At 41.1% G+C, this 13,777-nt stretch overlaps 1 pseudogene; it reads left to right on the top strand.

Moving 5' to 3' along the window:
- The first annotated feature begins 1,612 nt into the window (after positions 1–1,612).
- Positions 1,613–12,791, top strand: LOC121487021 (annotated as a pseudogene).
- The last annotated feature ends 986 nt before the right edge of the window (positions 12,792–13,777 follow it).

The following is a 13,777-nucleotide window of genomic DNA, read 5'->3' as shown; positions in this document are numbered from 1 at the left end:
GTGGCGTAAAACAACAACTGTTTATGATCTAGGAATCCCAGAATATCATTTCTACAGCATTTTATTGATCAGGCAATTAACTAAGGTCAATTCAGGGTAGAGGAACTGGATCCCACATCTCACTAAGTATGCAAAGAATTTGTGGATGTCTCTAATCTCCCATACCAAGGGTACCACATCTACTGAACGATAGGTCTATTTTTTTTTCCTTTTTGCTTTTTTTTTCTTGCTGTATTTTTTCTAATACTGTTCAATTTGCACCTTCCCCAGTTTCTCACCCTAGCAGACTTATGCTCTTCAAGACTTAACTTCAGTGTCACAAAATCTTTCTTGAGTGACAGAGCAACAGCATGATGTTTTTTCAATGACTTAGCATTTACTGAGTACAAGGCAACATTCCCCCAAAGAATAAACCAAGCCCTAGACAATGGACTAGGAACCATCCAAGCAGAGTTGATCCTTCTCCCCTTTCTGCCAAGACTATATATTGTATTTATGCCTACATCACAATTGTTTCACAGTTATACATATGATTGATCTGCTCCTAAAGTGAGCTCCTCAAATTCTTTGATTTCATCTAAATTCAGTTGCAGGTAACTGAAATCATTGGAAGAAAAAAGAAAAAGTATGCATGGGAAGAGGGCAATATTTATTATCTCAGAATTATGAAACTGACTTTTTAAAAGGGAGAGGTGGTGCTGGTATCTGGCATGACTGGATCTAGCAGTATCTGGTATAACTGGATCTAGGCAGAAAACAATATTAAGTGGTCTTCCTCTTACTGTCCTTACTCTCTTCCTGTCCTCCCTCCTCTCTCCTCTCCCTACTTCTCTCTCTTCTTCTCTTCCTTCACCCCCACTCTGTTTCACTCAGTGTAGTGGCTTCCTTCACTCCTACTGCAGACACTATCCCTCCACATGATGAATTGTTTGGCCATGATGGTACTAGGTTTTCAGAATGGTGCCCCCAAAGGCAAATGGCAGTCTTTGCTATTAGTCCCAGATGAAAATTCCTGAAAGGAAAGATGCTAAGGCCGGGAGAATGGAGCACTGTGGTTGGCCAACCCTGTTGTGCTGGGGAACGGCTGGTCTATTATCAGAAAGATGGTGGAAAATTGGCCCAGGTCAAAAACCACTGGCTACATTGTATTTGCTTCTGCCTCGCCCCCCACCTCTGTGGAGTTATTGGTACATAGCAGGAGCTTCCTAAATGTTTATTGAAAGGAATGAATGAATGAATGAGTTGATGAATGAATGAATCCTTGACTTGAAATGTTTTCCTTTCTGCAGAGAAGTCATGATTCTATAAAATTCTCTCAGACATTTCTCACTAACTACAGAAGTAGTCAGGAATTTTGCTGTTTTACCACTTTATGGCCACTTTGTGAACCTACCTCACAGGTACCGACACTTGAAAGAACCTGACTAAAATATCAAATCCCTAGGTTTTATTTGGTTTCATCTTTACTCTAGGTTTTTTAGGTCAGTAAAGATTTAGTAAGTGTGGTATGTTTCTGTGAAAGTTCCTTCAGGTAATTAAAGAGCTTCCAGGTGAGTCAGTGTTGGGGCTCAAACGCAGCTTTGAGTGTTAGCAGTGTCTCGTTACCAGCAACATGAGCTCACCTGGAAAGCTGCGGCAGTTTCTAGAGACCTCATTGCAGGCAGCAGTCAATCCAGAGCTTCTGCCAAAGGTTGGTGACTGAACAGCAAGCTTTTGAAAATTCTTCCTGAGATCTTTCATTCATACTCACTGTATTCAGAGAGATGAAGGAATGTGGAAGACTCTTCATGATTTCATTCTTACCAGAGGTTATTTCTTTGGCCGCTAGTATTATGCGCTGCTGAAGTGAGTACCTCTTTGGCCACTAGTAAGAAGAAATAACCAGAATCTCATGGAGAAAGAGAAAAAAAGGCTAAATGATTTCTGCAGCTCTCAAACCTTCCCAGAATAAGTCTAAACCCATCTGCCAGGGCCAGGTTCATTCTCTTTTAGGACATGCTGCCTGTACTCAGGAAGTTCTAAGTCATAGGAAAAACAACATGTAATATCCTCAACATGTAATACTCAAAGAAACTGTGCCACTTGTATTGCCATTGGGTTCTCACCTCAAGAGCCCAGATTTCCTGATTCATCAAGACACTAGGATGGTAATAAACCAAGTTCTTGCATTTAGTGGCCTTTTTTTTTTTTTCTGATGGAGGACACAATCTAAACTAGAAACAAATACATGGAAATAAATACACATGTGAGATTGTCTCAGTTTATGATAAATGCTACAAACATGATTTATAATGTGTTGAATAGAATAGGACTTAGGACAGACTTTAGGGATGAAAGTTCTCTGAAGAAGTAACTTTCTGAGCAGAGACCTGAATAAGAAGTCAATTGTATGATGATCCAGTGATGAAGAAAGAATAAATGCCAGAGAGAGTGAATTTGGTATGTTCAAGAGATATGAAGAAGGTCCTTAGGGCTGGAGTGTACTGAGCTAGGGGAAGAAAACAGGTATTGACCAGACCATGAGGGACCTTGAGGGCGAGGCAGGAACTTTGTCTTTTATTTTAATTGCAGTGGAGGATTTTAAACAGGCAAATTACATAATCAGACTGATGTACTTTATCTTTTTTTTTTTTAATGATTTTATCTATTTATCCATGAGAGACATACAGAGAGAGGCAGAGACACAGGCAGAGGGAGAAGCAGAACTTGATCTCAGGACCCTGGGATCATGACCTGAGCCAAAGGCAGACACTCAACCACTGAGCCACCCAGGTGCCCCTGATGTCCTTTATCTGTGTTGTCCAATATGGCAGCCACTAGCCTCGTGTGGCTATTTAAATTTAAATCAATTAAAATTAACTAAAATTTAGTTCCCAAGTTACACCAGACACATTTCAGATAGCTACATGTGGTTAGTGGCAGCTGTATTGCAAGTGCAGGCATCGAACATGTCCATCATTGCAAAAAGTTCTGTCAGACAGTGTTGTTCTAGAGAGCGTGGAAGCAGTGAGACCAGTTAGAGGTTACCGCTACTTCAAGTTAAAGACATTGATATCTTAGAGTAGAGGGCTGTAACCATAGAGATGGTGAGGGGTGGTTGTACTTGGGGTAGAGTTTGAAGGTAAGGTCCACAGGACTTCCTGATGAATTGTTTATGAAGGAATGAAGGGAAGAGATGAATTAGTTATATTTGCATTAGTAGTTTTAATACTACTAATTAGTTTATAATGAATTATAATGAATATTCATTTATTTTTTTGAATATTCATTTATAATGAATTAGTTTATAATACAAATATTATATATATTTGAATTAGTCTACTTTGGCAGAGGTAGAAAAATTAGAAATATTTACGTGTGGGGGGATCCCTGGGTGGCTCAGCAGTTTAGTACCTGTCTTCAGCCCAGGACATGATCCTGGAGTCTTGGGATCGAGTCCCACGTCGGGCTCCCTGCATGGAGCCTGCTTCTCCCTCTGCCTGTGTCTCTGCCTCTCTCTCTATCTCTCTCTCTGTGTTTCTCATGAATAAATAGATAAAAATTAAAAAAAAGAAATATTTACATGCGGAAGAAATAGACATCTGTTGGCCCAATGGAATAGAACTCATCCTTCACCCGGAAGAGGGCAAGAATCTTTGAAAATCATGGAGATCCATACGTGATCAAAAATATGCTGGCAGGAATTGGAACTAATGGATTTTAGAACTTCTTATTGGCAGGTCAATAGAGTCTATCACTAAAGTGGTAGAACTTATTCTCAGGGAATTTTGATCACTGTCGATGGTTACACTGCAAATCTCATTTCTGATTTCAAAGAGATCATCTTTTTCAAGTCTTCTTACAAAAAAAACAATTTCTTTGACATTTAAAAAAATTACGTTTCTCTAAAGTTCAAACTGATGCTGTAGGCACTAAAGGTCATGAACAAGAAATACTTGAGCACTGGGAGTCTGCTTATGCACTTTGATGGGAAATTAGTATTAAAAACTGTAGTAGCAGATATTTCTGCTCTGTGGTTCCTATTCCTATGCAGAAAAGGGTTTATTTGTGGAGAACAGGCCTTCACTGGAGAAGGACTTACAAGGTCAAGTCTTAAATGCTTAGTTGACTCCTTAAGGACTCTGTGATATCAAACTATTTACTACCTCCGAGCCTTTATTTCCTCATCGGTGAAATAAGATTAGAAATCTCTTCTGCCTTCTATAAATATTATGAGCTTTAAATTAGATGAAGATAGTGATAACACCACTTGACATGTATTAAGTACATATTATGTGCCAGGCACTGTTTTAAGCAGGGTGTTGAAGCTATGACACTGTGCTAAACTTAGTAGCTTAAAACAACAACCATTTTATTTACTCATGATTCTGTGAGTCACCAATTTGGGCTGGACTCAGCTGAATGGTTTTTCTGCTTTTCTTGCCTGTGGTTATGCATGTGGTTGCGAATTATCTGGCAGCTCTGATAGCCTAACTTGTCCCCTCTCATAGGTCTGGCGATTGGTGGTAGGGGTAGCTCTTAATTGGTTCGTGTAAGGGGCCTCCACTGGGACAGCTTGTCTCTCCTTCCCTGACCTCTTACACTCCAGTAGGCTAGGCCAGGCTTCTTCACATGGGGGTTCAGGGCAGAATTTCAAGAGGTAAGAGCAGAAGCTGCAAAGCTCATTGAATTCTAGGCTTAGAAATTCTGCATATCACTTCCATGACATTCTATTGATCAAAGCAAATTACAGGTACAACCCAGATCCAAGGGTAAGGTGATGAACTGTACACTTTTATGGCGGGAGAGGAAAAATCGCAGTGCAAATGCGCAGGCATACAAGGATAGGAGGAGTTTTATTAGTCATCTCTGTGAACCATCTATTGTGCCTGTCAGCATACAGCCTCACCAACGTGCACGACAATATTGTTTTCCTCATTGGACAGATGAGGAAATAGGCACAACGAGGTCAGATAACTTGCTCAAAGTCACATAGTCCGTAAGTGCCTAGGCTGGGATACAAACCTAGGCAGCCTGACTGCGGAGGCTGTGCTCTTATTTTTTAAGTTCTTCAGATGGAAATCACATTATGACAGAGATTACTTGTGTTTTCCGATGTCCAGTTCTTTCCTGGTGGGGTACATGGTAGGCTACACTTCCCATCCCTTATAGTTTAAGCGGGGTCGTGTGACTGGTTCTGGGCCAGTGGAAGCATTTACTAGCAGGTGTAAATTCTTCATTCTCCTTTATCCCTTACCTCTTTGACCCTAGAGATCAAGGGTTGAAGTGGTGGAGCTGTAAGATAGACATGGATCCAATTGCCAAGTTACGATTCAGAAGGAAACTGCCAGATCTCCAGCAAGAAAGAAACTTGCACGTGTCAAGCCACTGAGATTTTGAGATGTATCGTTGTAGTGAAGCCAGTTCTCTCCTGATTAATGCAGCCCTCACTGTATGTTTCTACTTGTAAAGTGAAGCCAGGGTCTTATCAGAATTTTAATTCAATGGGAAAGAATAAAGAAAAATTTAAAGATCATTCCAAATTCTGCTACCCAGGGTCAACAATTCTCAATCTCCTGGTGGGTATCATGACGATAATTCTCTGTCTGTAAGAATATACACACAATTTTTTATAAAGATTTTATTTATTTATTCATGAGAGACAGAGAGAGAGAGGCAGAGGCACAGGCAGAGGGAGAGGCAGGCTCCCTGCAGGGAGCCCGGTGTGGGACTAGATCCCAGGACTCTGGGATCACGACCCGAGCAGAAGGCAGGTGTCCCGAATATATACACAATTTATATAAATAATTTCTTTTGTCAGAAAACAATATAATTTCAAAATTGTCCTTGGTCGAGTAATAGAGGTCTATGTAGGAAGCTCTTTGAAATATATACCATACAACAGGAAGGTCTTTGTGAACACATAGTCTAAGGGTTAAGAGTGTGGGTTCTACATCGTGAGTGCTGGAGTCCAAATTCTCACCCCATCACTGATTTTGAGAAAGTCACTTAATCTTTCTGTGCCTCAATTTCTTCAACTGTTAAAGGGTACAGGTAATAATACTTACTATACAGTGATTTATACATTTCACCTCAGTGTACAAAGAAAATGTAGCTTCTTTACTACCTGTAAGAGATCTTTCTCATAACCCACTGCTAGATAGCAGAGGGCTGCTTTTGGGGGTGAGAGAAACCATGTTACCTTCTCTGGGTTTTAAAAGATTTCCAAGGAAATGTTTAGCCTGTCAAAAATAGGTCTCCATAATGGAGCTATCGCCCCCTTCCCTTATCATATTTTCCCCAAAGATGGCATAAAGAAAAACTTTCTTCCTTCTGTGCTTCTCTTTTCCTCTCACAGCACTGCCTCACTTTCAACACTTCTGACAGAGCTCTGGGGGAGTTTCCCTTGACCAAGCAGTTCTCTGCAACACCACCTGGAAGTCCTGTAATTTAAACAGATTCAGACACTATCCACCTGGAGGTAGATCTTAAGGGCTCAACCCCACAACTGTCCTGACTCAATTTCACATGCTGCTTGCAAGCTCGGGTTGTCACCTATACTTCTGACCCATTAGCTATAAACCAGAAGTTCTTGCAGCCCCCTCCTTGGGTTCAATTAATTTGCTAGAGTGGCTCATAGAACTCAGGAAAACAGTTTACTTAGTGTTTCCCACTTTATTATAAAAGGGTATGATAAAGGGTGCAGATGGACATCCAGGTGAAGGAGATGTATGTGTAGGACAAAGTATGTGGGGAGGAGCATGGAGTCTCCATCCCTTTCTGGACAGCCACTCTGCCAGTACCTCCATGTGCTTATCAACTTGGAAGCTCTCCAAAACCCATGCTTTGGGGATTTTTATGGAGATTTCCCTCAGGTAGGTGTGATTGATCATAAACTCCATTTTCATTCCTTCTGTCCTCTCTGGGGAAAGGGAGTTGGGACTGAAAATTCTAAGCTTCTTATCATGGCTTGATCTTTCTGGTGACCAGCTACCCGTTCAAGAGCCCATAAAGAGTCACCTCATTAGAACAAAAGACATTGCTATCACCCAGAAAATTCCAAGGGATTTAGGAGCCCTGTGTTAGGTATAAGGTCAAAGACCAAACATTAGAGCAAAAGATACTCCTAGGAAATTACACTTAGGAGATTAAAAGGATTTTAGGAGCTCTGTGCCAGGAATTGAGGGCAGAGGCCAATATATATATTTTTTTCTATTATCTCATAGATGGTTTCTCTGTGTACAGAAAAAGCTTATGAGGTCTCCTGGTGACAGAGGAAGTTTTCACGTTATCTTTTTTCACTATAGTTGGGATGAGATGGGTGGTTTAGTCTGAACTGACATCCATTACGGAGAGACTAATTCCATTTGATCTTCTGGTGAATAGTGGTACCCACTGCTGTCTGTTGGTGACTTGACACTGCCTCCAATTATTGGAAGTCTGGAGGCCTTCTTGCAGGCCTTCTTTTACCAACTCCAGGCCTCTGTAAGTCTAGTGGTCCTCACAGCCTTTCCTCAGACTCTCACCAGGACACAGAGGATCTTTCTGGACTCTTTGCACACCATGCACAGACTGTAGGGGCAAAAAGCAAGGTCTTTTCTTCTACTTTTCCTCAGCTCATCCACCCTAACACCTTGCCAGAGGTTGGCAGGCTCCTTTGCATGGAGTTCTCATTCCAAGATTCTAAATGGGGAGTAGGTAAAAAACTCCTTTGATTTTGCTTCCCAGGCCAGTCAGTTCACATGTCAAATAGCTTACTTCCCCTCCCCACTCTTACCCACGATTTTTAGGTACTGATCAGGACAGCCTTTCTCCTTCAGCTTCTTGTCTACAGGGACTGCATGTATGCCACTAAACCTCTTTGCTCAACTTGAAGGACAGAGAGGCAAAATCTTTACATGATAAAGACATTTACATGGCTTTTTTTAAAAAATATTTTTTAAAGATTTTATTTATTTATTCATGAGAGACACAGAGAGAGAGAGGCAGAGACACAGGCAGAGGGAGAAGCAGGCCCCATGCAGGGAGCCTGACATGGGATTTGATCCTGGGTCTCCAGGATCACACACTGGGCTGAAGGCAGTGCTAAACCACTGAGCCACCCGGGCTGCCCTGGCCTTTTTTTTTTTTTTTTTAATTTTATTTATTTGTTCATGACCGAGAGGGAGAGGCAGAGACATAGGCAGAGGGAGAAGCAGGCGCTACATGAAGAGCCCAATGTGGTACTCAATCCTGAGATTCCAGGATCACGCCCTGAGCCAAAGGCAGACACTGAACTGCTGAGCCACCCAGGAGTCCCCTTTACATGGCTCTGGATATGCAGTCATAAGTCAGTTAGGAACTAGAGTTAACTATTAATAGAAATGCATTAATAATCTCAAATATTGTATCATGAGAGTATTATCATCATCACATCATCGTCATATAAGAGGTGCTTATTTCTCCTTTAGTGCCCTTGCACTCTTCTCATGGATTTACACTGCCCACCAAATTTTGGAATTTGTATAGTGGTTTTGCCTGTTAGGAGATCGGAAGGCAGTCCACCTGCTGTTTGCCTAGAATGCAGGAAATGAGCATCATACCATATGGGCTCTTTAACACCCACCCACATGGCCCAAGACACAAGCAGCAGTTCCTCTGGCAACTATAAGCCAGGCACCGCTGGGGTAACTGCTGTGCTTGGGCATCACATATTTTTAAAAAGTCTTCTTAATTACACTTTAATCCCACAGATATAAATTGATTTCTGGTCTTTTTCTTGTCCACAAGCCAACTCAGGTTCCATAATAGCCTACAAATGATCAAGAAATGTTTATGTCAGTTGCAGCTGCATAATCAACTCTCTTGACCAGCAGTGCCAACCTCATACAGAAGTCAACCTGTCTAGGTGAGGTCAGGAGCTGTCACTAGGACCTTTCCCACTAAGATCTACAGCCCCAAATATCATACTTTGGCATTTATTTCCTTGAATGAAGACATGGTTTTTGTACCTTTATACCAATGGATTTGCCAGACTATATAAGAACCTGAGGCTTCAGGATAAATCTTACTTTTAACAAGCCCTCCAAGTAATTAATGGGATTAAATAGAACTGCAGTTCCTTCTTGGTGACTGTATATTATTTCAAACAAAAACTAAACCTGTTATTCATTTGTTTTCTCTTTAAGGTTAAATTATCCCACGTGATTCCAATTAAGGAGACCTCATGTGTATCTCTTTAAGCTGTAGCCATAAAGATCCAACAAGAGTTTATGGCATCTTTGAGTTCTTTTCTATGACTTCATTTTATCTGAATTTTGCCAAAATAAAAAATTAGGACCTGTGCCTTGGGACAGAGTTACAGAACTACAACATGACTCTTGGTTTTCATTTAAGACAAGAAGACCATCTGGTCAACAATGTATGCCTGCCCTCACTCATTAATTAAGCACACAGGTGGGAGTGTGTGTGAGTCAAAGCCTGGAAGTTGCCCTCCTCCTCACCCTCTTAGCCTGGTAAGATGTATGCAGTTGGTGTGATCCCCATGGCTGGGCTTCCTGCACCTTCTCCCAGAGACTTGCAGGAATCAGCCTTCAGGTACAAGTTCCCAGATGGGGTTTATCTAATTTCTTTTGAAATGGTGAGGACTGCCCTGAAAATTAGAGTTAGATTACTTCTAACCTCAGGAGAATTGATTCCACGCTGAGTTGGTAGTGAATGGATAGAGACTTTCAGTGGAGAGTGTGAATGGCAGCAGTCTACACAAGTGCCTCATGAATGCTGACTATCCTCTCCTACTCCTAAGTTTTTCTCTCTCAGTTTAAAGTCAAATACTCTTTCTCCCAAATGCTCTTTGTTCAGTGGGTTGTTTTGGTTAACGCGCTATGAGAGATTAACATGATGATAAAAAAAAAAGTCAAGCTACTTCCATAACCATATATCATTTTGGGCTGCTAGGAGTGCCTATTGCCTGCAGTTTCTTTAAAGTAGGGTTTTCTAGTCTCACTGAGCTAAGTCTTGGGGTCATCAGAAAAGGGGACTGCATATGTGTGACCATGTACCGTGTATACATGTGGAATGGGGGCTTTGCAGCAGCTGTAGACTGGTAGAGGCTAGAGGAAGAAGGAAGGACTAGCATAGATCTTGGAAATGATAGATGCTGTAAAGTGCAAAAAGCCATCTCATTTAGGATCCTCCCACCACCTCAACTTTGTCATCCTCCATTTCAGTTCCTTATGTGATCTTTGGGGACTTAACCTAATTTTCTGTTACATAAATTATATTTATTAGTTTAATTAATTATCAGGATATATTTATTTGTCTGCCCTCTCTTGTTCCAGCTCTGAAAATGTATGTTCCCAATTCATCACTGAATTTCTAATGTTCAATAGGTACTCAGCAAAAATTTGTTGAATGAATGAAGGGTTGAATGCACCAAGCACCTTACATATATTACCTTCTATACTCTTGTAGAGTAATTGTAAAATAATTTGGGTCAGAAATTGTCTTTTTTAACTTGCCTTTTTTTTTTTCTGTGACATATACTTAACAGCAAAAGCCTATGGGTGAACTGTATAAATCCAAGAGTTTAGAGTATGGCATTTGGGATATAATCATTATATAACTAGCTATGTGCTTTTACGATGACTACATACATTTCTTTGATAAACAAGCAAGGAGTTGGAAACAGTCCGCCAAGTTTGCATGCAGTCTGTGTCAGGACTGCTAGTCTCTGGAGCCTGACTGCAGCTGTTTAAATGTTCAGTCATTTTGGTCTTCATTGTTCCAAGTCTAGCCCAGAGCTGCTCCTCATTCTTGGCAGAATTCCAGAATTAAAGATGGTTCCAGAGTCTTTAGCAAGGGCTCCATAGCCCACCTCAGCCTGTCACAGCTTCCTTCCTAAGGAAGGCACCCCGGAGATTTGCAGCTTGGATACCTGTCTCCAAGAAAGACTCAGACCTTGGAACAGGGAAGGTAGATGCATTATGTGTCGGAAAAGCATGGAAGATTTTTGAATGGTATTGGTTCATAAATATTTACTTCTCTTCTTTGTGACTCTGTAAAACCTCTCAAATCTCTAGGTTTTGCCTTCTCTGACTCCTATCTTCTGTTCCTTCCAGGTTTGTCTTTCACAAGGTATACCCATTTTTTGGTGGAGTATAAAAAGACAGATTTGCATCTTTGTTTTAATGCTCTGTGAAACCAGAGTCCTTGCTGGTAGAAGAGCATGCCCATACAAGATTACATTCTTCTCTGTAAGCTGCAGTGTCTAAAATAGGGAAAAGAATTATAAATAGTATATGTTAATAATGCTAACTTTCAAAAGATTTAGAAATAGGAAAATTGCATACTTGCAAGCTTTCATTTTTGTCTCCTTTCTTAAGTCTTAATTATTCTTTCGGAAATTCAGGTTTCAATTTATATGATGTCCCCTAAGGTAACATGTAATGCATATTATACAAGAAAAAGAAAAATAAGAAGATAATACTGAAGATGGGATCTCTTGTATAATAAGTGAAACATTCATACACATACACCCACACTTGGCTAGTGGAGTGACTTGAAATAATTCTTTTGAAAATGGATTTTACATAATACAGAGCAAGAGCTATTCATAGATTTTTGACCAATAATCCTATTTTATTGGGAAAAAATTAAAGTGTCTAGTGACTAGATCATATGAATTATGAATATCATGTAAATTATATGTCTATTGGAAGAGATAGAATTATCACATCATATTTCTGTTTATAGTTACATTATATTACATATATAGCTATTAAATTATATTTATGAAGATCAGCCATGGAGAAAAGCATTTACTTTTTAATATAAGTGAAAAGGCAAACAGACTTTTACATTACTGGGATTTCACATGTGGAAACATGGAAATACAGCAGATGCAGCTTTTCTTCCTCAGCAGGGCTGTGGCCAGAGGAGCTGAGGTGCTGGTCTCTCTGAGCCATCCAGCTCCATCCTTGTCACTGCAGGGACACCCGCTCTCGCTGCTGCCATGACTGAGCCTCTCAAGATAAGACTTTCATCATGTAGAAGCTGACCAGAGATGAGAATAATTAGGGCATCCACAGTATGCTCCTCGGGTCATTCCCACTTTGTTAGTGACGTGTTCATCTCCTCAGATGGCCAGTTTGCCCTCTCAGACTCCTGTGATGGAACCTTTTGGTTTTGGGATCTCACAACTGGTATGTAGATTTGTAGGCCATACCAAAGATGTGTTGAGTGGGGACTTCTCCTCTGACAACCCTACAAATTGTCTCTGGCTCCATCACCAAGTAGTAGAATGTACTGTCCAGCATAAAAGCCATTCTGAGTGGGTGTCTTGTGTCTGCTTCTCATCCGGTAGCAGCAATCCCATCATTATCTCCTGTGGGTGGGACAAACTGGTCAAAGTATGGAACCAGCCAAACTGCAAGCAGAAGACCAATCACATTGGTCACACAGACTACCTGAACACTGTGACTGTCTGTTCAGATGGATCCCTCTGTGCTTCTGGAGGCAAGGATGGCCAGGCCATGCTGTGGGACCTCAACAAAGGCAAGTGGTTTTCTACTCCAGATGGTGGGGACATCATCAGTGCCCAGTACTTCAGTCCGGATACCGGCTCTATGCTGCCACAGGCCCCGGCACCAAGGTCTGGACTTAGAAGGCAAGACAACTGTAGATGAACTGAAGCAGGAAGTTATCAGTACCAGCAGCAGGGTGGAGCCATCCTGGTATACCCCCCCTGGCCCGGTCTGCTGATGGCCAGACTATTTGCCTGCTACGCGGACAACCTGGTATGCATGTGGCCGGTGACCATCAGCACCCACTAGAAATCTATGGTAGAGCTTTAGAAATAAAAAAAGTTGGTTTTCTAACCTTTAAAATAAAAAAAGAAATACATTACATGCAAACTGGAAGGAAATACTTATTTTAGAAAAGTAGAATTAAATATAGTCTCTCTCCCTCTCTCTCTTTTTCTCTTTTTTTAGTTTTTTTCCCTTGTAGTAAAATGTAAAAAAAAAAAATCTAAAAAGGTCAGAGAAGGTCATGTAATTTCTGGGAAATGACTACACAAACTACAATGAAATAAAATTAGCTAAAACCTGAAATGAAATAAATGCCCATTGGTTATGCATAGTATTCCACTGTTCAACTGCACTTATTCTATAGTGCAATTATTTGCACCCCAGCTTTGATGACTCTCACAGTGTATCTCGACTGTTTTCAAAAGCTGTTGAGAGAAAAAAAACAAAAAATAAAAAACTCCACAATAGCTGTCAAGAGATATTTGAAATTCTAGTTAGTATTCTTCAAGGTGTATCCAACACCTTGAGGAAATGAGGAAAATGAGGGCCCAGATCACATTCTTTTTTTTTTTTTTAAGAATTTATTTATTTATTAATGGGAGACAGAGAGAGAGAGAGGCAGAGACAAAGGCAGAGGACAAAACAGGCTCCATGCAGGGAGCCCCACGCGGGACTCGGTCCCAGGACTCCAGGATCACACCCTGGGCCGAAGGCAGGTGCTAATCCGCTGAGCCACCCAGGAATCCCCCTGCATCACATTCTTAGGAAGAGATGCTGCACCTCACAGTATAGCATTTGCCCCTTATAGGCCAGCTTCAGGGAGAGAAGGTGACCTGGGGCACTAGCCAGTATTGCTTCTGCTGCTGCCCTTAGGACACTAGGCCCTGAGGCAGAGAGGTCACTTCTCTGGGAAACCAGGCAAGCACCTGCTGAGTGGTTAGGCAGGAGACCAGCCAGGAAGTAAAACAGTGGGTCTGCAAATGAAGCTGTTCTAGGGCTTCTGTTTATAA

This window comes from Vulpes lagopus, chromosome 3, assembly GCF_018345385.1.
Source record: "Vulpes lagopus strain Blue_001 chromosome 3, ASM1834538v1, whole genome shotgun sequence".
Classification (NCBI taxonomy): Eukaryota; Metazoa; Chordata; class Mammalia; order Carnivora; family Canidae; genus Vulpes; species Vulpes lagopus.
Note: the sequence above shows the minus strand (reverse complement) of the source record. Positions and strands in the feature narration are given on the sequence as shown.